Genomic DNA, 25,741 nt, shown 5'->3' on the forward strand with positions numbered 1-25,741 from the left:
AAAAATGGGCAGAAGACCTAAATAGACATTTCTCCAAAGAAGATATACAGATTGCCAACAGACACATGAAAGAATGCTCAACATCATTAATCATTAGAGAAATGCAAATCAAAACTACAATGAGATATCATCTCACTGGTCAGAATGGCCATCATCAAAAAATCTACAAACAATAAATGCTGGAGAGGGTGTGGAGAAAAGGGAACACTCTTGCACTGCTGGTGGGAATGTAAATTGATACAGCCACAATGGAGAACAGTATGGAGGTTCCTTAAAAAACTACAAATAGAACTACCATACGACCCAGCAATCCCACTACTGGGCATATACCCTGAGAAAACCATAATTCAAAAAGAGTCATGTACCACAATGTTCATTGCAGTTCTATTTAAAATAGCCAGGACATGGAAGCAACCTAAGTGTCCATCAACAGATGAATGGATAAAGAAGATGTGGCACATATATACAATGGAATGTTACTCAGCCATAAAAAGAAATGAAACTGAGTTATTTGTAGTGAGGTGGATGGACTTGGAGTCTGTCATACAGAGTGAAGTAAGTAAGAAGGAGAAAAACAAATACCGTATGCTAACACAACTATATGCAATCCAAGAAAAAAAATGTCATGAAGAGCCTAGGGGTAGGATGGGAATAAAACACAGACCTACTAGAGCATGGACTTGAGGATATGGGGCAGGGGAAGGATAAGCTGTGACAAAGTGAGAGAGTAGCATGGACATATATACACTACCAAACATAGGGTGGATAGCTAGTGGGAAGCAGCCGCATAGCACAGGGAGATCAGCTCGGTGCTTTGTGACCACCTAGAGGTGTGGGATAGGGAGGGAGGCAAGGAGGGAGATTCAAGAGGTAAGAGATATGGGAACATATGTATATGAATAACTGATTCACTTTGTTGTAAAGCAGAAACTAACGCACCATTGTAAAGCAATTATACTCTAATAAAGATGTTAAATAAATAAATAAAATAAAATAAAATAGATAACTAATAAGAACCTGCTGCATAAAAAATGAATTAAATAAAATTCAAAAACATAAGAATCTCTAACATCTCTCTATAGAATCATTTGCCTCCTTGAATTTACATTTCGCTAATCACCTACGTAGTTGCAAATATTGATTCATCAATATAATGTTTCATGTCAGTTCCGTATTTATTATGGGGCCATGGTTGGCCTTTTTTATTATATTTAACTATTTGTTAATATTACAGTTAACGTCCTAAACAAACCACCAAACACAGGACAAGAACTTTGACTATTTCTTACACTTAGAGCCCACGATCATGCAAGATGTTTAAGTTGGCTTGGGGTGCCCACTCTAAGAAGTACAAAGCAAAGAAGATGAAAAAAAAAAACCTGAGATATTACCTTCATTAATCCTTGTATTTCACCTTTCATTACATCAGTAATTTAGGTATTCATTAATTGGGGGTAATATTTATTGATATTTCCCTCAAGAAAACATCAAACTTGCCACTGGGCCAGAATAGGAATAATAATTATTACTTGTACTTTCTATAGAACCATTAGCCAAAGAAATAACATAAAACCAGGTCCTTCTTAATTGAATCAGTGTTTTTAACATATATTAACAGACTCTCTTACTTCATGACATATTATCATAATTGGACAATGCTTCACCCTCTTTATTTGTATACAGTTGACCCTTGAACAACACGGGTTTGAACTGCATGGGTCCATTTGTACATGGATTTTTTTCAATAAATATAGTACCTGTATTTTCATTTTAGGGATCTTTAAATTAACTAAGTGTGGGAAAAATTTGTGTTTGATTAGAGATCACATGTGGTATCAAAAGAACCAGCGTTTGAGTACTGATTCTATCCAAACTATTTAAGATTCCTGGCCTTGGGTGAGTCATTTATCAATTCCTTTGCTTCTGAAGCAGAGATAACCTTACAAGGACTTTCAACTGCATGGGGTTACACCACGTTGTTCAAGGGTCAACTGTATTTACTGATTGATTCTTTCATTGATCCACCTATAATAACAGAATCAAAATCCATAACAAAAACTAAGAACAAGATCCTTGAATATTACTAACATATGTCCACAGGATCATTTCTAACGGACATATGGTATAGACTAGATTTCTTACTGGGTTGGACCTCAGAGTTCCAGACAAGTACTCATCATCCATGACTCATACCCCACCAGCATCACCATTGGTCCAGGATTGGCCCTCATTATCTTCAATCATGTCTGCATGTTTTTATTGATTAAGTCATCAATTCACAAATAATAATAAAATAAATGCCTGGAGGTCATAAAAACTTGAAACAAGATCCTTGAATATCTCTAACATTTCTCTATAGAATTACTTCCCACTGACAATATATATATATTTCATTAATTGGCCACAATGTTTTCTATATAGATTAATTAATACAATACTTTACATTGACCCCATTTTACTGTTTGAATGTGACAAAACCATTTCTTTATAGAGGGAGGTTTAAATCAACTGTGGCTCAAATTAAAATTGATAAGACATTGTACATTAATTAATTAATTGAATAATTAACTGTGAAAATAAATAAAATGGTCTTTCTTTTTTCTCCTTAATTGACCACAGATGCACTGAATTGGCCCACACATGATCTCCATTCATTTAATTTGTACATGTAGCCATTTATTCCCTTCCAATAACAGAGTTAACACCCATGACAAACCACCAAACCAGAAGCAATTACTTTGTTACTTACGTAAGTTTCTATAGTCCTTAATTGAATCATTGGGTATCCACTCTGTAGAGTACAAAGCAAATGTGAAAGTAGACAGATTAGATTAGGTAGACAGGTAGACAGAGATTCAGATTTTTCTAGTTGACTTCAAGTCAACAGCTGATGACGAATAAACCTTAGTGCTTGTTGTATATTAAAACTTTCCACGGTATATTGCTTGATTGATTGAATCAAGTACTAATAAATGTAACGAATATAATGAACACCTCTGAAAGCAACAACAGACAAAAGAATAAGAACTATGACTATTACACGTGTCTGCTTGTGCGTCCCTTAGCCAGTCAGGTAAGAGCTATAACAACTTTCTAAATGAACCTTTCTTGGAGAGAATTCGGTTAATCTGAGTCTTAGAATCGAGCACATTCTCAGCAACCGTCCATGCTTGTCCCACCTTTATATATATAGCTAGACATGCAGTCATTTTATCTTCCATTTTCTTAAAGTAATTGCACCAACAAGCCAGGAAGAGAAATCCTTTCTAAATATATTGACCATTTCAAAAATTAAGAGCCTAGGTCTAGTTTTTTTATCTAGAGAGCAATTGTTAGAACTGGATTAATCACTCTCCTTGTTTCATAACACATGGCCTTCACTGGGCCATGCATTACCTTCCTTCAAGGAACTGATTAAAATATTAACTTATTCCCTGATACATTTATAATAATAACATTAATACTTGTGACTCCACAGAAACAGAATATTAATGCCTGTGCGTATGCTCATTAGGCACAGAAAAAAAGATCAGATAATTTTTTCTTGTTCTTTTTTTAATTAAAAAGTAAAAGATCATTGAATTAATCATAACTGGTCATGTGACATTCTCAACATAGGTCCAAGTATAAGCCCACTCTCAATTATGTAGTTATTTAATCAATAATTAATTTAAGTAAATGTTTTGCCCTTCTCTTAATAAAACAAAAACCAACAACCCAATCCAGAGAAACAGCATGAGCTCTTACACCCATTTATCGAAATGCTCTTTACTCAAAATGGTCAGCTTTAATCAATTTATTTTACTGGAACTCAGTGCTTCAGAAATGTATTAATAATGATTTTTATATTACATATATTACATTATATTCTCCCATATTTGGACCAGGAATAAACCATTTTGTCCTTATTCATTTATATTTTCTTGATTTATTCATGCATTGATTTACTGAAAATACAATAGTCAGAAACCGAAGCACAAGAACAAACTCTTGAATATTTTTAACTCCTTGAACAAGTTCATTTCCTGTAGAGATAACAAAGAGAATGAATCTTTTTGCAATGGACCTCAGAGTTATAGGGTTTAATCAAAGTCCTTGACTTCAGACACCCCAGGGTACTCATCATCGATCCAGGCTAAGCAATCTTTTCCTTCATTTATACCTTTGTTCATTGATCCACGAACAGTAATAACATCAATATCCATGAATTTTTAAAAAGCCAAGAACAAGACCCTTGAATATGACCAACATCTGTGTATAGGCTCTTTTCCCATAAACTAGATCTTTCTCACTAGATGAGATCTCTTTTTGTAGTGGCCCTCATTGAGGTATGTATGGATCAAGTATCATCCTTGCTTTGTACCCTTCCTCTTCCAGCTCTCTTGCATCTTCCTAATCTAAATAATTCAACAAACACTAATGAAAAATTCACTCCAAGATCTTTTGACTATTATTATTTTATTTTAGTCATTAGAATCCTTACCCACAAAGGTAACAGTCAAGATCTTCCTCAAAACAGACTGATTAAAGCAGCCATGGTCTTCATTCTGTGGAGTCAAATGCCAATGTTCAAAAGAATGAACAGTCCAGAATTAGATTGATTTAAAAGGACACTAGTTGCGTGGTACTGGGTTAATCATTAAGTTGATTCAAGTGTCATTTTCATCACTGACCTGAGAACAGCAGTCCTTTTTATTACTTGATTTAACTATTACTTTTAAATAATATAATGAACACTGTTAAATTCATCACTCAAAAATAAGAACTATGACTATTGCTCATATCTGTCTATAGACCCCTACCCACATAGGTAAGAGCCTAGATAATCTTTTTTTAATGGTCTCAATTTGTGTAGAAATGGTTGAATTTAAAATCTGTGATTCATGGCATAGTCTCTCCAAGGTCTATGCTTGACCCTACTGATATATTAATTCAATTGTTCATTGTTTTACTTATTCATTTATGGAATTATTCATGGAATACTTGATCATATATTCAAATATACAAACACATGCACATACAAAGTGATAAACCCATGAACAACTCAGAAAAGAAATGATCTTCATGTACATGTCTATATGTTCATACCTAAACTAGGAAGAGAGGATTAGTAGTATACATAAAGATTAGTCATTATTCTTGCTTCTTACTGAGCCATGTTTGCCTTCTTTTAGACAATTGACTGTGATTAGGACTTCATCTATTTACATGTAAGAATACATCAATATCTAGGAATTAACTAACATTAGATAGGAAACTTGAATAATATTTATTGTCTCCATATGCCTATTTCACTACACAGAGATTTAAAAACTAGACGCTTTTATTGTTTTTAATAAAACTCAGTGAACAGAGTTGGATTAAAAATAACTCTTTCCATAAGGCACATTCTGAAGATGAGCTTTGCTCATTCTTTTTTAAATTAAATAATTATTTAATAAGCATTTATTTATGTAATTTTTCCCTTCTCTAAGTAAAAACAACCAACCAGCAAACAACCACCTACATCAAATAATAATTCTGAATCTTACATACATCTGTATACATATTCCTTCCAAAAGAGGGCAAACAGCCTTTATGTATATATTTCACTGGAATTTAGTGCTACAGAAACATATAACAATAATCCATGTTTCATTACATACTCTCATAACTGGTCCAGGCCCAGCTTCCTTTGTATTTACCCATCTTTACATTTCTTCATTTATTCATGCATTGATTTACTTATGAAAATCAATCTATATCCAGAAGGTGTGGACGCCTGTGATCAAGACACCTGAATATTCTGAACTTCTGCTATACGCTCATTTCCATAAAGGAAAAAAAAGAGAAGGCCACTTTTAAATGATGGACCTCAGAGTTACAGATGGCTTTAATCAAAAGTTTTGATTCAGACACCCTCCAATCTCATCATTGGTCCAGGCTTGGCACTCTTTTTCTTTGTTATTTATACCTTCATTTTCCCATGAGTCACAGACTCCCAAGAACAGGATCCTTGACATAACTATGATAATTGTCTCTAGACTGATTTCTGACAGAGCTTTCAGACTAGATCTAAGTGTAGCCTTGCTTCATCTCAGTACCATCACAAAAAATGACCCAAGATTGGGCCATGTTCATTTAATTCACCCAATTTTAAACACGCTGCAGTGAACATCCAAAAACCACAATGGTACCCTACATCTAGAACACACACAATAAGTTCCACCTTCTAAGAGCTTCCTCTAAACAATCAATAGGCTGGATCTCTAACAATATGGAAATGCTTAAACCAACTGCAGTGCAGAAATAATATGAAATAGCAAATGGTTCTGAAAATTAATTAAATGCCTTTCATTTCTTTTTAAAATGAATCTTAGAGGTGCTGAAATGTGTTAATTCTGCTCCTTGGCCCATAACACATTCTTCACTATTGGTCCATATTTGGTGTTCTTGGATTTGGTTTTTATGTATACAGCCTTTTGTTCTCTTGAACTACCTCAGTGACCACACATGAACAAACCATACAAACAAAAAACAGGAACTTTGATTGTTACTTACATTGCTCCTTACCTACAGAAGTAACAGCTAAGATCTGCATCATTGGACAACGACTGAATCCAACGTGGAGTGTTCATTCAGAAGGAAAAGGCAGATTTTTAAAAGAATGAAAAGTGTAAACTTAGATTTTTAAAATAGAAGTTAGTTCTGCATTACTAGATTAACCAGAAACATTGGTTTGTGTCACATTTTCATCAATCCATCCAACAGTGGTATCCTTTTCATCTATTGACTTAATTTTTAGTGTGAAATAAAATAATGAAGCCTTTTTAAATGTTTTTATGAAGGGGTTTTAATCTATCACCCAATATAAGAACTATAACTATTATTAATATTTGTCTATACCCCTACCTAATCGCAAAAAGGCCACATAATTTTTTTAATGGGGAAAACTTCTGCAAAATGTGATGAATTTAAATTCTTATTTCAAAAAACAATCTGACCCCTTGGTGCCATATACTTTAACTCATGTACTTATTGATTAATTTATTCACTCATTTATTTAATAATTCTAAGCATAATTTAATTATCTAGACTTTTTTTTTGAAAGGAAATATAAACTGATAGAGCTATCTGCTATTCAAAACTAATTACTATTACATGCAACTTTCTCTATCAGCAATGACCAAAATGGTAGCCACTGGCCACTTATAGCTTGAAATGTGCCTAGTGTTACTAAGGAACTAAATTTTTATTTTTGGCTGTTTGAATTTAAATGTCAACAGCAAGATGTGTTTAGAGAGTGGGGTCTATATGATCCTTCCTTAAAGATGGAGGGGCTCAGATCTTTTTTATTTAAGTGGATTTCCAGACAATAAAACAGGATTAATCATGCTCCTTCACATATTACATATGCTCCTAACTGGTCCACAGTTTGTACTCTTTTAAATAATAGATTGAGATATGAAATTATGCTTTATTCACTTATAATAATAGCACCAATATTGGTGAAGCCTAAGAACACTTGACAAAAATGCTAAGAGACACTAAATCTATCCATTTGATGATTACTCACAAAAATCATCAACAATGTGCATTTACTTTTTTAAAAATAAAAATCAAAGAACACAAGAGGATTCATAATTAGTATATTCTCATGCTTAGACCTTTCATACGTTTCAATAACTAGCTAATCATTTGTATTTTATTTTTCATTATTGATTATATTAAACTACTACTTATTAAATATGTTATATTAATGTTTATCATGATTTGTTACATTATTACTATTGAATATATTAAAGATTATTATTTTACAGTTACATAAATATTCTTAAAGTAAGACATACAACCAGAAACTCACCACCAACGAAGAACAACACTGATGTTCACATAATCTATGCTCCCAAAGGAGGAGTAGCCTTGGTCTATTTTATTGAACTCAAATTTTCAGAAATGTATTAACAATAATTTTTGGTTCATAAGCTCCTTTTATAATTGGACAAGGTGTAGCCCTCCTCTTTATTTATACTTTATTTATTCACATATTTATTTACTTACAATAATATAATCCATATTCATAAACAACAAAAGGTCAAGAACACAATCCTTGAATATTTCTGACTTCCTCTGTAAGCACATTTCCCAAAGATGCAACGGACCTCAGAGTTACAGACTGGGTTTAATCAAAATGTTATTCAGATGCCCCACGCATACTCATCATCGATCCAGACTTGGTATTCTGTGCCTTTGTCTGATATATTGTTCTTGACTTATTCATTGATTCATTAATAATAATACAGTCAATGTCCATTAATTAGGAAAATAAAACCAAGGCCCTTGAAGATATGAATATGTCTGTGAACATTCACTTCCTACAGAGCTAGAGAAGTAGCTCTCTTTGTGCAGTGCAGCCCAGCATTGAAAATATGAGTGAATCCATTTCCTTGCATCATATCAGTTCCATATTAGCCATTCGTCCATGCTTGGACCTCTTTCACTTAACGTCCATATTTTAAAGATGAACAATGAACTTCCATTTTATACCACACTAAGAAAAATGCAAAATTTTCCATTTTTGTATATTCTCCTCCTCAGTGGGTTCATAGTCTATAACAATACCAATGGAGAAGTTTATATCCACTGTGGTAAAAAAAATTAAATGGAATATTAAAATTTTCTGAAAATGAGTGAAATGCCTGTCATCTTGTTGTCCTAATAAATTCAGTCATGCTGAAATGCTGAAATGGAGTAATCATAATTCTGAATTCCTAACACACTTTAATCATTGGTCAATGCATGACCACCTTGAATTGTTTGTGTATGTAGCCATTTATTCCTTCAAAACATCTCAGTGGATACCCATGACCAAGCCCCCCAAGTAGAACATGAATGTTATTACTTACATAGATCTCTTCTCTCTTCATTCAAAGAGGTAAAAGTCAAGATCTTTGCCATGGGCTAATAATCAAATATGGTAGAGGTGTTCATTCTGAGCAGTAAAAAGCAAATTTTAAAAAGAATCAATCTACAATTACCCACTTTTAAATATCAATAATCAGGTAACAATAATCCTTGGTTTGCATTCTATTCTCAACATTTGGAAAGAGAGACCTCTACTTTATATTTATTAACTTGTACAATTTTTTAAAATTTTAAATAATAATGAACACCACCGAATCTAGCAGTAAACAGAAGAAAAATAATTATAATTATTAAGAATATGTCTCTCTACTTACTACCCACGAAGAGCCAGGATCATCTTTTTAATTGAACTTTATTTGTGTGGCATTGGATACATGGGAGCTTCAACTCATGGCACAACCTCACCAATGGTCCAAGCTTTACCTTACTTAATATATTTATTAATTCACTCACTAATTCCTTTATTTAATTACTCATGGAATAATAAGACCATCCCTTTATTTTTCTAAAAGAATTCCAAAAAGCTTAAACAATCATCAAAACAGAACTGAAACGCTATTATTTACAAATGTCTATGTACACCGTTGGAAAGGCCTATGACTCTTTACCTTCCTGTGGACATCAGTTGTGTAAAATATGATGAATCACAATCTTTACATCCAGTTGCATGCTTTCCATTGAGGCAATATTGGCTGACTTTTTTGAAAAATTGATTGAGATACAAATGTATACATTTGTTCACTTATAATTAAACTTCAATATCTGTGACCCACCCACACTGGATAAGCACCTTGAATAATATTTACATTTGTCCTAATGTCATTACCCAAAAGAATAGCAAACTGGTTCCTTTAATTTAAGTTTGTTTGTATGCAACATAAAATTGCATAAAAAGATTGACTTAATCACAAGTGTGGTTGAATAAAAGAGTCTCATCACCATTCCATGCTTTCCCTCCCAATTACACAGTTTATTCAATCAACTATTTATGTAAATGTATTTCTCTTTCCTTAACAAAATGATCGATTGGCAACTCGCCTCCGCACAAAACAAAAACATTGAGTTTTGTGTGCAAATGACCATATGTTCCTTACAAAAATGATAAGAGCCTTGACTATTAATTTACTGGGACTAAAAATCTCAAAACTGTTTTCATAATTATCAATGTTTCATTACATGCCTTAAAAAGTAGTACACATATATCTCTCTTATTCCTCATTCACTGAGGAATGAGCCTTTATTCATAGGCTAAATTTATTCTAATAATGCTATTCATACCCCAAACCAAAAAGCCTGAGAATAAGGTGTTGTACACTCACTTCCCACAAACAAAATAATGAGATGTCTCTTCCGTTAGGGGCCTCAGAGTCGCAGATGGGCTTAATCAAAATTCTTGTTTCAGAAACCCCATGAGATTCATCACTGGTCCTTGCTAGAAAATTGTTTTTCATTTATTAATTAATTTTCTGATGCACAAATAATAATACAATCACAAAACTCCAAAAACAAGATCCTTGAATTTTAGGCTCCCACCCTATAGAGCTAATAAATGACATTTCTTCTATAATGGAACTCACACTGCACATGTGGATGGGTCAACATCCCAGCTTTGTATCAAACCCACATTCAGCATTGCTTCCTGTGTGGCCCTCTTATTTAATTCATCTGTATGTCAAAGACGGTTCCATTAAAAATAATGAAACCACCATGTGAATCACCTCTGGGCTACCCACAAAGCGTTATCAGCCCCTGTACCCATATGCAAATGGTGAAATCAACCATGGTAGAAAATAGAAAATAATATTAAACAGCTCGGAGAATAAATTAAATAACTTCTATCTGCTTTTAAAATGACCTCAGTTGTGCTGATTTAGATTAAACATAATTTGGGGTTTGTAACACATTCCCATCATTGGTCCATACTTGAAGTGTTTTATATATTTCATGTATGTAGTACCTAATTATTACTTTGGAATTCTTCAGCTAACACTCATGAATAAACTATTCAAACAAAGAATGTGAACCAAGGGACTTACTTATATTAGACTTTATGCTCCTTGCTTACGATAACAATTCTTTATTCGGTGATTAAATCAGCTGTCCTGTGTTCACTCTGGGGAGGAAAAAAGCAGATTTAGACTAGATTTCAATTTTTTAATGATTGTTAGTCAGGCAGAACTAGAGAACAATAAACTTTGGCTCAAAAATGTAGTTTTTTGGGCTTCCCTGGTGGCGCCGTGGTTGGGAGTCCGCCTGCCGATGCGGGGGACGCGGGTTCGTGCCCCGGTCCGGGAGGATCCCACATGCCGCGGAGCGGCTGGGCCCGTGAGCCATGGCCGCTGAGCCTGCGCGTCCGGAGCCTGTGCTCCGCAACGGGAGAGGCCACAACAGTGAGAGGCCCGCGTACAGCAAAAAAAAAAAAAAAAAAAAAAAAAAAAAAAAAAAAAAAAAAAAAAAAATGTAGTTTTTTTACTAATCCAGTATTGAATTTTTATTTATGAATAATATAATAAACATTATTAACTCCACCACCTAGCCCAAGATTAAGATCTGTAACGATTACAAATATCCACGAATATAAACATCTGTTAAGTACATGGTTATTTAATAGATTATTGACTGATGCAAACACTTTTCCTAATTAAAAAATAGCAAACTACCAAAACTCAAAACATTGCCTCCTGACCACAGATACTCATATGTTCCATGTGAAAGAGGATTACAGACTAAGCCTGTTCATTTTACTTTAGAATTGTATTAATATTAATACTGATTTTATTGCACTCTACTGATTGTTCCATGAGCAGATCTCTTCGTTTTTCAGGTGTACATTTCTTTCTTTATTCGTGCACTGATTCACTTGCAATAATACAATCCATATCCATGAACCACAAAAGGCCAGGAACAAGTTTATTGCCTTTTCCTAACTTTTACTACTAGTTAATGTCTACAGAGAATATTTACTAGTTCTCTTTCCATAGTGGACCTTAAAGTTACACGGAGCGCTTAATCAAAGTTATTGACCCAGATACCTCCACCAATACCCACCATCGACCCAGGCATGTCTTTCTATTTCTTCATCCACTTATGCTTTCTTGAACTGATTCACTCGTTCATGAATTCATGAATAATTATACAATCAATTACCTTCGGTGATGCAAAACTAAGAACAAAAGCCTTAAATACAACCAAGATCTGTTCATTGTCCCTGTTCACGTAGAGTGAATAGACTCAGTCACTTTTCACTGTGAGGCTCTGCTTTACATGTAGGGGTTAATCAGCATGCTTGCTTCATACCAATCCCTTACTTAAGATTAGTGCCCACCTGCTACTCTTTCACTTGATGTGTCCTTACATGAAAGCTAATGTAATCAACAACCACAGACCTATCATCTTAGCCCACAACTGACACAAATGACATCTGCCATCCTCCAAAGTACTCCAGCCTCAAAGAGTTAACAACTGAGATCTTAATCAATGAAGAAATGGATTCAGCAAATGTGGCAAGAATATTAAGTAGGAAGTTAAACTGCTCTGAAAATATGTGAAATGCCCTCCATCACTTTAGTAACAGTTGTTAGTCGGGCCGAGTCAAATTAATCATAAATGTTAGTTTATGACACATTCCAATCATGGGCAGGTAACTGGCATGCCTTAATTTCATGTACTATGTAACTATTTATTTTATTGAAATAATTCAGTTGGATCCCATTAATAACCCCCATCGGAGCTTAGAACACCAACATTGATGTTTCCTTATTTCAGTCTTTAAGCTCCTTAGTCTCAGAAGTAGGGGTCTTCACCTTTAGAGAATGATTAAATCAGATGTGTGGTGTTCATAAAGAAAAAAAGAGCCTATTATTAAAAACTATAGAGTTAGCTTTTTTCAAATTGCTATAACACATTCTCATCATTTCCCTAAGAATGGCACTCTTTTATTTACTTACTTAAATTTTACTATTAAATAATATGAATACCACCGAATTCATTGTTCAACACAAAATTAAAACCACAATTACAGATATGTGACTTTACCTGCCACTTACATAGGAAGAGCCAAGATCATCTTATTGGACTTACTTCTGCAGAATTGGACATATTTAATGTTTCATGGTACAATCTCACCAATCCTCCACTATATGGACTTATGGATTCATTCACCTACTGATTTATTTTATTTTTCAGGGAATAATATTATCATGTCTTTAGTTTTCTAAAGAAAACTCAAAATGGTTAGACAGTAACCCAGAATCAAATTACTGGAACTTGGAAAGGTTCAGGTGTACCTTTCAAAACATAGAAGAGCTTAGAATTTTTCCTAGAATATCTGACCCAGAAAACAAGATGAATCAGTATCCTGATATCAAAACATGTGTTCTGAATTGGTCTGTGGTTTGCTGACTTCTTAAAAATAGATTGAGATATAAAATTATACCTTCTTTCTCTTATACAAACATATCAGTATCTGTGATTTTATCCACTAGACAAGAACAATGAACAAAATTTATGTCTACGTATGGTCATTGCCATTGAAAATAACAGACTTGCTTCTTTTTTTACTGTTTTAACAAAAATCAATGAAAAAAAGGATTGGATTAATTAGAAGTGTTGTCTTACAAAACATTCTCATCTGTGGTCTCTGGCTCTCAATTACGTGGTTATTTAAACAAGTATTTATACAAGTAAATGCATTTGCATTTCCTTAATACCACAACCAGTCGGCAACCCACCACCAACACAGAACAAAAACTGTTATATACAAATGACCATACATATACCACTTGCCAGAGCAGTAACAGTCTCTACTATTAATGTATAGTAAAGAGTCAGAGTCTCAGCTAGATTTTAATAACAATCCATGTTTCATTACATTCCTTAATAATAGGTACATGACCTATTATATTTTTAAATTTATTGATACATTTCTCTTATTTATGGGTCAACTTTATAATAAAAATACAATCCATCCCCAAGAACCACAAAAGTACAAACACAAGGTACCATGTGCTCATTTCCGACAGAGGGAATAATTTAACCATGTGTCTCTTTGCAGTGGACCTCAGAATTGCATATGGGTTTAATCAAAACTCCTGTTTCAGATACCCCATGGAACTCATCATCGATCCAGACACGTTGTTCTTTCTGTATTTACTTATTAATTGATCCATGAATAACAATACAATCATAAAATTCCAGAAACAAAATCTCCTTTTATAATGGACCTCAGAGAACATGTGTGATCAATCACCATCCATGCTTCATACCAAATCCACATTCATCATTGGTCCTTCTGGGTGTTTCTTTTATTTAGTCTGCCCATGTTTTAACGATGGTTCAATGAAAAGTGATGAAACCACCATCATTAATTACTTCTCAAACACAGAGTTTTCCATGGGCTTATGGGTTGCCACACAGTTATCAGCCAGTGCTATACTGATATGGAAATGTTTAAGTCATTTGTGGAGGAACATAAAATGTCATATTAAGTAGTTCTAAAAATGAATGAAATGACTACTGAATTAGACTAAACATAATTTTTTTTTTTTTTTTTTGGTACACGGGCCTCTCACTGTTATGGCCTCTCCCGTTGCGGAGCACAGGCTCCGGATGCGCAGGCTCAGCGGCCATGGCTCATGGGCCTAGCCACTCCGCGGCATGTGGGATCTTCCCGGACCGGGGCACGAACCCGTGTCCCCTGCATCGGCAGGCGGACTCTCAACCACTGCGCCACCAGAGAAGCCCTATACATAAATTTTGATTCATAACATATTCCCATCATTGGTCCAGATTTGGGATTTTTATTTCCTTTATACACATTGATTCTTTTGAAATACCACTAAATATTTGTGAACAAATCATCCTACCCAAGGATAGGTACTTCAAGTCTTACTTACTTATTTTTCTCTAGGTTCTTAACTCACAGAGCTAACTGCCAAGATTTTGCTTCTTAGAAAATGAATAAGTGTGCTGTCCTGTGGTCATTCTGTGGAGGAAGAAGGAGAATTAAACTACAATTTAAGCGTATTTTAGTTACTTGGAGCTAGGTAGTTATAAACTTTGGTCATTTTTAATTAATCCAGTATTCGACTTTTACTTTTAGATACTTTTAGCTATAGCCACTGTCGAATTCACACATAAGAATAAGAAAGATATTTATCAAAAATATCTTTATAGTTTAACAGTTTTAACAGAATAAAAGATAATTTCAATGGATGCTACTTTTGCAGAATTAGGTACATTTAAATCTTTATTTGGGTACATTTAAATCCAATAAGGGGTTAATATCCAACACATACAAACAGCTCATACAACTCAACATAAAAAAAAAATTAAAAATGAGCAGAAGAACTGAATAACTATTCTTCCAAAGAGGAAAAGCAGGCGGCCAACAGGCACATGAGAAGATGCTCCACATCGGTAATCATCAGGGAAATGCAAATCAAAACCACAGTGAGATACCACCTCACACCTGTCAGAATAGCCATCATGAAACGTAACACAAATAACAAATGTTGGCAAGGATGTGAAGAAAAGGAAACCCTCATATACTGTTGGTAGGAATGTAAAATGTGGAAAACAGTATGGAGGTTTCTCAAAAACCTAAAAATAGAACTATCATATAATCCAGCAATTCCACTCCTGGGTATATATTCAGAAAAAAACCCACTAATTTGAAAAGATACATGCACCCCAATGTTCATAGCAGCATTATTTACAATTGCCAAGATACGGAAGCAACCTAAGTGTCCATGAATAGATGAATGGATAAAAAAGATGTGGGGTGTGTGTGTGTGTGTGTGTGTGTGTGTGTGTGTGTGTGTGTGTGTAATGGAATACTACTCAGCCATAAAAAAGAATAAAATAATGCCATTTGCAGCAACATGGATAGACCTAGAGATTATCATATTGATATTAAGTGAAGTCAGACAGAGAAAGAAAGTATGAATCTAACAAATACAACAAACTAGTGAATATAAGAAAAAAGAAGCAGACTAGCAGATACAGAGAACAAACTAGTGGTTATCAGTGGGGAGAGAAAAGGGGGAGGGGAAATATAGGGGTAAGGAATTACGAGTTATAAACTATTAGGTATAAAATAAGCTACAAGGATGTGTTGTATAACACAGGGAATACAGTCAAGAGTTTATAATAACTATAAATGGAGTATATAACCTTTAAAAATTGTAAATCACTATATTGTACCCCTGTAGTTTATATATTATATATCAACTATACTTCAGTTTAAAAAAAACAGAAAAGGAAAGCACCCATAATCTCATTTTTAAAAATTCTTCTTTCACATTCTCAATGATGACTCTGCTTGATTCAATTTTATATGTTCATTTATTTATTTACTTAACTACTCATGGAATGATTAAATCATATGCTCATTATATGATGAAAGTCAAAATGGTAAACCAGCCAGTAATCCAGAACAGAAATATTATTATATGCAATGAATTATATGTCCCCTATCAAAAATGGGAGTAGGCTAGGAATTTTTTTCTTTCTATAAACATTAGTAGCAAAAACTCAAACTAATAATTATCATTGTCTCATAAAACATGGTCTTCCAATGATCTGTGCTTTCTCTTATTTTAAAGAATTAAGATAGGATTTTATTTATTCATTCAATTATAGCAATACATCAATATCTATGAATGCAAAGACACTAGAAATAAACCCTGAATGATATAAACATCTGTCTATCCACCTGTTAATCACAGACATAACTGACTAGATCATGTTTGGGCTGTTAATAAAATTTAGAGAACACAGTCTGTTCAATCCTAATGTTTCTTATATGACCTGTCATCAACATATGTCCATAACTACTTCTCATTCAATGACCTTCTCATTCATTTATGTTAACGTTTCCTATTTCAAAAACACCAAAAAAACAAAAAGCAAAAAAATGGATGCAGCAAAAACAGTGCTAGGAGGGCAATTTATAGCATTGAATGCACACATTACAAAAGAAGACCTAAGTGTTTGCTGACAGAAGAATGGATAAAGAAATTGTGGTATATATTATACAGTGTAATATTTTTCAGCCTTAAAGGAGGATATCCTGTCTTTTGCAACAGCATGGATGAACATGGAGGACATTATGCTAAATGAAATAAGCCAGATACAGAAAGAAAAATGCTGAATGATCTCACACATAGAATCTAAAAAAGGTGAATTCATAGAAGCAGAGACTAGACTAGCGGTTACCAGGAGCAGGGAGATGGAGGAAATAGAAAGATGTTGGTCAAAGATACAAAGCTGCTGTTACGTAAGGTAGGTAAGTTCCAGAAATCTAATGTACAGCATGGTGACCATAGTTAATAAATATATTGCATACTGGAAATTTGCTAAAAGAGTAGTTTCAGATGCTCTTAACAAAAAGACAAAAAAGCAAAAAACAAAAAGTTAAGTGTGTGATATGAATATGTTAATTGGCTTGTCTATGGTAATTATTTCTCTCTATATGTACATCAAAACATCATGTTGTTCATCTTAAATATATACAATTTTTATTTAAAGGAAAAAATAAATATGTAAAATCAGTAATCTAAGTCTCTGCCTTAGAAAACTTGGAAAAGAAGAACAAACTAAATCCAGAGTAAGCAGAAAAAAAGACATAATAAAAATTAAAGCAGAATCAATGAAATTGAAAACAGAATCAACAGAGAAAAATCAATGAAACCAAAAGCTATTTATTTTAAAAGATCAATAAAAGCAGTAAGCTACTAGACAGGCTAAGAAAAAAAATGAGAGGACACAAATTACTATTTTCAGAAGTCTGAGGAGAAAGCACTACAGATTCCTGGGACATCAGAAGAATAGTCACAGAATACTGTGAACAACTCTATGCCCACGAATTTCATAACCTAGATGAAATAGACTAGTTCCTCAAAAGACACAATTTGCTAAAATCCAAACAAGAAGAAATAGACAATATGAATAGGCCTATATCCATTAAATAAATAGATCTATGATTAAAAACCTTCCAAAACAGAAGGTACCACACCCAGGTGGGTTCTCTGGTGAATTTTACCAAATATTTAGGGAAAAATTATAACAGTTCTCTTAAAGCCTTTTTTATTTATTTATTTATTTATTTATTTAACATCTTAATTGGAGTATAATTGCTTTACAGTGGTGTGTTAGTTTCTGCTTTATAACAAAGTGAATCAGTTATATATATACATATGTCCCCATATCTCTTCCCTCTTGCGTCTCCCTCCCTCACACCCTCCTTATATCACCCCTCTATGTGGTCACAAAGCACCGAGCTGATCTCCCTGTGCTATGTGGCTGCTTCCCACCACCTATCTATTTTACGTTTGGTAGTGTACATATGTCCATGCCATTCTCTCACTTTGTCACAGCTTACCCTTCCCCCTCCCTATAACCTCAAGTCCATACTCTAGTAGGTCTGTGTCTTTATTCCCGTCTTATCCCTAGGTTCTTCATGACCTTTTTTTTTCTTAGATTCCATATATATGTGTTAGCATACAGTATTTGTTTTTCTCTTTCTGACTTACTTCACTCTATATGACAGACTCTAAGTCCATCCACCTCACTACAAATGACTCAATTTCATTTCTTTTGATGGCTGAGTAATATTCCATTGTATATATGTGCTGCATCTTCTTTATCCATTCATCTGCTAATGGACACTTAGGTTGTTTCCATGTCCTGGCTATTATAAATAGAGCTGCAATGAACATTTTGACATATGACTCTTTTTGAATTATGGTTTTCTTAGGGTATATGCCCAGTAGTGGGATTGCTGGGTCATATGGTAGCTCTATTTGTAGTTTTTTAAGGAACCTCCATACTGTTCTCCATAGTGGCTGTATCAATTTACATTCCCACCAACAGTGCAAGAGGGTTCCCTTTTCTCCACACCCTCTCCAGCATTCATTGTTTCTAGATTTTTTGATGATGGCCAATCTGACTGGTGTGAGATGATATCTCATTGTAGTTTTGATTTGCATTTCTCTAATGATTAATGATGTTGAGCATTCTTTCATGTGTCTGTTGGCAATCTGTATATCTTCTTTGGAGAAATGTCTATTTAGGTCTTCTGCCCATTTTTGGATTGGGTTGTTTGTTTTTTTTAATATTGAGCTGCATGAGCTGCTTGTAAATTTTGGATATTAATCCTTTGTCAGTTGCTTCATTTGCAAATATTTTCTCCCTTTTTTAGGGCTGTCTTTTGGTACTGTTTATGGTTTCCTTTGCTGTGCAAAAGCTTTTAAGTTTTATTAGGTCCCATTTGTTTATTTTTGATTTTATCTCCACTTCGCTAGGAGGTGGGTCAAGTGATGACTTTTTAAAAACAACACCAAAGACATATGTGAAATAATTGATAAGTGGGACTTCATTAAAATGAAAACTTTCTGCTCTGCAAAGAAAGTTTCAAAAGAACAAAATACAAGCCACAGATTGGGGGAAAAAATATTTGCAAGACATGTCTGATAAATGACTATTATCCAAAACACACAAAGAATCCTTAAAATGAACAATAAGAAAACAAACAACTTAGGACTTCCCTGGTGGCTCAGTGGTTAAGAATCTGCCTGCCAATGCAGGAGACATGGGTTCGAGCCCTGGCCCAGGAAGATCCCACATGCCACGGAGCAACTAAGCCCATGTGCCACAACTACAAAGCCTGTGCTCTAGAGCCCACAGGCCACAACTACTGAGCCTGTGTGCCACAACTACTGAAGCCCACATGCCTACAGCCCATGCTCTGCAACAAGAGAAGCCACCACAATGAGAAGCCCATGCACTGCAATGCTGCAACTAGAGAAAGCCCACATGCAGCAACAAAGACCAACACAGCCAGAAATAAATAAATTAAATTAAGGGGAAAGAAAAGAAAATAAACAACTTGATTTAAAAATGAGTCAAAGAAGCCTCCTCTTAGATTGCATCATTCACCAGAGGGCAGACAGCAGAAGCAAGAAATACTACAATCCTGCAAACTGTGGAACAAAAACCACATTCACAGAAAGATAGACAAGATAAAAAGGCAGAGAACTATGTACCAGATGAAGGAACAAGATAAAACCCCAGAAAAACAACTAAATGAAGTGGAGACAGGTAACCTTCCAGAAAAAGAATTCAGAATAATGATAGTGAAGATGATCCAGGACCTCGGAAAAACAATGGAGGTAAAGATTGAGAAGATGCAAGAAATGTTTAAGAAAGACCTAGAAGAATTAAAGAACAAACAGTGATAAACAATACAATAACTGAAATGAAAAGTACACTAGAAGGAATCAATATCAGAATAACTGAGGCAGAAGAACAGATAAGTGACCTGGAAGACAGAATGGTGGAATTCACAGCTGCGGAACAGAATAATGAAAAAAGAATGAAAAGAAATGAAGACAACCTAAGAGACCTCTGGGACAACATTAAATGCAACAACATTTGCATTATAGGGGTCCCAGAAGGAGAAGAGACAGAGAAAGGACCAGAGAAAATATTTGAAGAGATTATAGTCAAAAACTTCCCTAACATGGGAAAGGAAATAGCCACCCAAGTCCAGGAAGTGCAGCGAGTCCCATACAGGATAAACCCAAGGAGAAACACGCTGAGACACATAGTAATCAAATTGGCAAAAATTAAAGACAAAGAAAAACTATTGAAAGCAGCAAGGGAAAAATGACAAATAACATACAAGGGAACTCCCATAAGGTTAACAGCTGACTTCTCAGCAGAAACTCTACAAGCCACAAGGGAGTGGCATGATATACTTAAAGTGATGAAAGGGAAGAACCTACAACCAAGATTACTCTACCCGGCAAGAACCTCATTTAGATTCGATGGACAAAAAAGCTTTACAGAAAAGCAAAAGCTAAGAGAATTCAGCACCACCAAACCAGCTCTACAACAAATGCTAAAGGAACTTCTCTAAATGGGAAACACAAGAGAAAGAAAGTACCTATTAAAACAAACTCAAAACAATTAAGAAAATGGTCACAGGAACATACATATCCATAATTACCTTAAACGTGAATGGAGTAAATGCTCCAACCGAAAGACACAGCCTCACTGAGTGGATACAAAAACAAGACCCATATATATGCTGTCTACAGGAGACCCACTTCTGACCTAGGGACACATACAGACTGAAAGTGAGGAGATGGAAAAAGATATTCCATGCAAATGGAAATCAAAAGAAAGCTGGAGCAGCAATACTCATATCAGATAAAATAGACTTTAAAATAAAGAATGTTACAAGAGACAAGGTTGACAGTACATAATGATCAAGGGATCAATCCAAGAAGAAGATATAACAATTATAAATATATAGGTACCCAACATAGGAGTATCTCAATACATAAGGCAACTGCTAGCAGCTATAAAAGAGGAAATCGACAGTAACGCTATAATAGTGTGGGACTTTAAAACCTCACTTACACCAACGGACGGATCATCCAAAATGGAAATAAATAAGGAAACAGAAGCTTTAAATGACACAATAGATCAGATAGATTTAATTGATATTTATAGGACATTCCTTCCAAAAACAGCAGATAACACTTTCTTCTCAAGTGCGCATGGAACATTCTCCACGATAGATCACATCGTGGGTCACAAATCAAGCCTCAGTAAATTTAAGAACATTGAAATCATATCAGGTATCTTTTCTGACCACAACACTATGAGATTAGAAAGGAATTACAGGGAAAAAAAAAACCTTAAAATGCCAACACATGGAGGCTAAATAATACGTTACTAAATAACCAAGAGATCACTGAAGAAATCAAAGAGGAAATCAAAAAATACCTAGAGACAAATGACAATGAAAACACGACGATCCAAAACCTATGGGATGCAGCAAAAGCTGTTCTAAGAGGGAAGTTTATAGCTATACAAACCTACCTCAAGAAACAAGAAAAATCTCAAATAAGCAATCTAACCTTACACCTAAAGGAACTAGAGAAAGAAGAACAAACAAAACCCAAAGTTAGCAGAAGGAAAGAAATCATAAAAATCAGAGCAGAAATAAATGAAATAGAAACAAAGAAAACAATAGCAAAGATCAATCAAGCTAAAAGCTGGTTCTTTGAGAAGATAAACAAAATTCATAAACCATTAGCCAGACTCATCAAGAAAAAGAGGGAGAGGACTCAAATCAATAAAATTAGAAATGAAAAAGAAGTTACAACAGACACTGCAGAAATGCAAAGCATCCTAAGAGACTACTATAAGCAACTCACTCTATGCCAATAAAATGGACAACCTAGAAGAAAGGGACAAATTCTTAGAAAGGTATAACCTTCCAAGACTGAACCAGGAAGACATAGAGAATAAGAACAGACCAATCACAAGTAATGAAATTGAAACTGTGATGGAAAATCTTCCAACAAACAAAAGTCCAGGACCAGATGGCTTCACAGGTGAATTCTATCAAACATTTAGAGAAGAGCTAACACCAATCCTTCTCAAACTCTTCCAAAAATTTGCAGTGGAAGGAACACTCTCAAACTCATTCTATGAGGCCATCATCACCCTGATACCAAAACCAGACAAAGATACTACAAAAAAAGAAAATTACAGACCAATACCACTGATGAATATAGACGCAAATATCCTCAACAAAATGCTAGCAAACAGAAACCAACAACACATTAAAAGGATCATACACCATGATCAAGTGGGATTTATCCCAGGCATGCAAGGATTCTTCAATATATGCAAATCAATGTGATACACCATATTAACAAATTGAAGAATAAAAACCATATGATCATCTCAATAGATGCAGAAAAAGCTTTTGACAAAATTCAACACCCATTTATGATTAAATCTCTCCAGAAAGTGGGCATAGAGGGAACCTACCTCAACATAATAAAGGCCATATATGACAAACTCACAACAAACATCATTCTCAATGGTGAAAAACTGAAAGCCTTTTCTCTAAGATCAGGAACAAGACAAGAATGTCCACTCTCACCACTGTTATTCAACATAGTTTTGGAAGTCCTAGCCACGGCAATCAGAGACAAAAAAGAAATAAAAGGAATACAAATTGGAAAAGAAGAAGTAAAACTCTCACTGTTTGCAGATGACATGATACTATATAGAGAGAATCCTAAAAATGCCACCAGAAAACTACTAGAGCTAATCAATGAATTTGGTAAAGTTGCAGGATACAAAATTAATGCACAGAAATCTCTGGCATTCCTATACACTAATGATGAAAAATCTGAAAGTGAAATTAAGAAAACACTCCCATTTACCATTACACCAAAAAGAATAAAATACCTAGGAATAAACCTACCTAGGGAGACAAAAGACCTGTATGCAGAAAACTATAAGACACTGATTAAAGAAATTAAAGATGATACCAACAGATGGAGAGATATACCATGTTCTTGGATTGGAAGAATCAATATTGTGAAAATGACTATACCACCCACAGCAATCTACAGATTCAATGTAATCTCTATCAAATTACCAATGGCATTTTTTACGGAACTAGAACTAAAAATCTTAAAATTTGTATGGAGACACAAAAGACCCTGAATAGACAAAGCAGTCTTGAGGGGAAAAAAACGGAGCTGAGAAATCAGACTCCCTGACTTCAGACTATACTACAAAGCTACAGTAATCAAGACAATATGGTACTGGCACAAAAACAGAAACATAGATCAATGGAACAAGATAGAAAGCCCAGAGATAAACCCATGCACCTATGGTCAACTAATCTATGACAAAGGAGGCAAGGATATACAGTGGAGAAAAGACAGCTTCTTCAATAAGTGGTGCTGGGAAAACTGGACAGCTACATGTAAAAGAATGAAATTAGAACACTCCCTAACACCATAAAGAAAAATAAACTCAAAATGGATTCGAGACCTAAATGTAAGACTGGACACTATAAAACTCTTAGAGGAAAACAGAGGAAGAACACTCTTTGACATAAATCACAGCAAGATTTTTTTGATCCACCTCCTAGAGTAATGGAAATAAAAACAATAATAAACAAATGGGACCTAATGAAACTTAAGCTTTGGCACAGCAAAGGAAACCATAAACAAGACGAAAAGACATCCCTCAGAATGGGAGAAAATATTTGCTAATGAATCAGCAAACAAAGGATTAATCTCCAAAATATATAAACAGCTCCTGCAGCTCAATATTAAAGAAACAAACAACCCAATCCAAAAATGGGCTGAAGACCTAAATAGACATTTCTCCAAAGAAGACATACAGATGGCCAACAAGCACATGAAAAGCTGCTCAACATCACTAATTATTAGAGAAGTGCAAATCAAAACTACAATGAGGTATCGCCTCACACCAGTTAGAATGGGCATCATCAGAAAATCTACAAACAACAAATGCTTGAGAGGGTGTGAATAAGAGGGAACCTTCTTGCACTGTTGGTGGGAATGTAAATTGATACAGCCACTATGGAGAACAGTATGCAGGTTTCTTAAAGAACTAAAAATAGAATTACCATATGATCCAACAATCCCACTACTGGGCCTATACCCAGAGAAAAACATAATTCAAAAAGACACATGCACCCCAATGTTCATTGCAGCACTATTTACAATAGCCAGGTCATGGAAGCAACCTAAACGCCCATCGAGAGATGAATGGATAAAGAAGTTGTGGTACATATATACAATGGAATATTACTCAGCCATAAAAAGGAACGAAATCGGGTCATTTGTTGAGACGTGGATGGATCTAGAGACTGTCATACAGAGTGAAGTGAGTCAGAAAGAGAAAAACAAGTATTGTATATTAATGCATGTACGTGGAACCTAGAAAAATGGTACAGATGAACCGGTTTGCAGGGCAGAAATTGAAACACAGATGTAGAGAACAAACGTATGGACACCAAGGGCGGGGAAAGCTGCTGGGGGGGTGAGGATGGTGGTGTGATGAATTGGGTAATTGGCATTGACATGTATACACTGATGTGTATAAAATTGATGACTAATAAGAACCTGCTGTATAAAAAATAAAATTCAAAACAAAAAAGAAACGAAATTAAGTTATTTGTAGTGAGGTGGCTGGACCCAGAGGCTGTTGTACAAAGTGAAGGAAGTCAGAAAGAGGAAAACAAATACTGCATGCTAACACATATATATGGAATAAAAAAAAAAAAAAAAAAAAACAATGATACTGCTGAACCTAGTTGTAGGGCAGGAATAAAGAGGTAAGCATAGAGAATGGACTTGATGACATGGGTGGGAAGGTGAAGCTGGGGTGAAGTGAGAGTAGCATCGACATATATACACTATCGAATTTAAAATAGTTGGCTGGTGGGAAGCAGCAGCATAGCACAGGGAGATCAGCTCGGTGCTTTGGGATGACCTACAGGGGTGGAACAGGGAGGACGGGAGGGAAGCTTATGAGGGAGGGGATATGGGGACATGTGTATGTATTATGGCTGATTCACTTTGTTGTGCAACAGAAACTAACATGGTATTGTGAAGCAATTATACTCCAACAAAGATGTATTTTTTTAAAAAAATTAGTCGAAGACCTCAACAGATACCTCACCAAAGAAGATATACAGATGGCAAATAAGCATATGATAAGATTCTCCACATCATATGTCATGAGGGAAATGCATATTAAAACAATGAAATACCACTACACATCTATTAGAATAGATATTTGGCAATTCCTTACGAAACTAAACATCTTCTTGCCATACGATCCAGAAATCACCCTCCTTGGTATTTACCCAAAGGAGCTGAAAACTTATGTCCAGACAGAAACCTCCACATGGATATTTATAGCAGCTTTATTCATAATTGTCAAAACTTGGAAGCAGCCAAGATACCCTTCAGTAGGTAAATGG

The 25,741-nt window shown here is 34.7% G+C and overlaps 6 non-coding genes and 1 pseudogene across 6 annotated transcripts; all 7 read right to left on the bottom strand.

Moving 5' to 3' along the window:
• Window positions 1-2,146: 2,146 nt before the first annotated feature.
• On the bottom strand, window positions 2,147-2,217 carry LOC131754109 (small nucleolar RNA SNORD113/SNORD114 family; annotated as a pseudogene).
• Window positions 2,218-4,060: 1,843 nt separating this feature from the next.
• Window positions 4,061-4,133, bottom strand: LOC131754138 (small nucleolar RNA SNORD113/SNORD114 family). The gene has a single exon (XR_009335176.1). It is a non-coding gene; the product is annotated as a small nucleolar RNA SNORD113/SNORD114 family (small nucleolar RNA).
• Window positions 4,134-5,847: 1,714 nt separating this feature from the next.
• Window positions 5,848-5,921, bottom strand: LOC131754130 (small nucleolar RNA SNORD113/SNORD114 family). The gene has a single exon (XR_009335169.1). It is a non-coding gene; the product is annotated as a small nucleolar RNA SNORD113/SNORD114 family (small nucleolar RNA).
• Window positions 5,922-8,135: 2,214 nt separating this feature from the next.
• Window positions 8,136-8,210, bottom strand: LOC131754137 (small nucleolar RNA SNORD113/SNORD114 family). Its single transcript, XR_009335175.1, has one exon. It is a non-coding gene; the product is annotated as a small nucleolar RNA SNORD113/SNORD114 family (small nucleolar RNA).
• A 2,049-nt stretch (window positions 8,211-10,259) lies between these two features.
• Window positions 10,260-10,334, bottom strand: LOC131754162 (small nucleolar RNA SNORD113/SNORD114 family). Its single transcript, XR_009335195.1, has one exon. It is a non-coding gene; the product is annotated as a small nucleolar RNA SNORD113/SNORD114 family (small nucleolar RNA).
• Window positions 10,335-11,884: 1,550 nt separating this feature from the next.
• On the bottom strand, window positions 11,885-11,962 carry LOC131754163 (small nucleolar RNA SNORD113/SNORD114 family). The gene has a single exon (XR_009335196.1). It is a non-coding gene; the product is annotated as a small nucleolar RNA SNORD113/SNORD114 family (small nucleolar RNA).
• A 1,994-nt stretch (window positions 11,963-13,956) lies between these two features.
• On the bottom strand, window positions 13,957-14,031 carry LOC131754142 (small nucleolar RNA SNORD113/SNORD114 family). The gene has a single exon (XR_009335179.1). It is a non-coding gene; the product is annotated as a small nucleolar RNA SNORD113/SNORD114 family (small nucleolar RNA).
• Between the last annotated feature and the right edge of the window lie 11,710 nt (window positions 14,032-25,741).

The sequence above is a fragment of the Kogia breviceps genome, chromosome 3 (genome assembly GCF_026419965.1).
Source record: "Kogia breviceps isolate mKogBre1 chromosome 3, mKogBre1 haplotype 1, whole genome shotgun sequence".
NCBI classification, from domain to species: Eukaryota; Metazoa; Chordata; class Mammalia; order Artiodactyla; family Physeteridae; genus Kogia; species Kogia breviceps.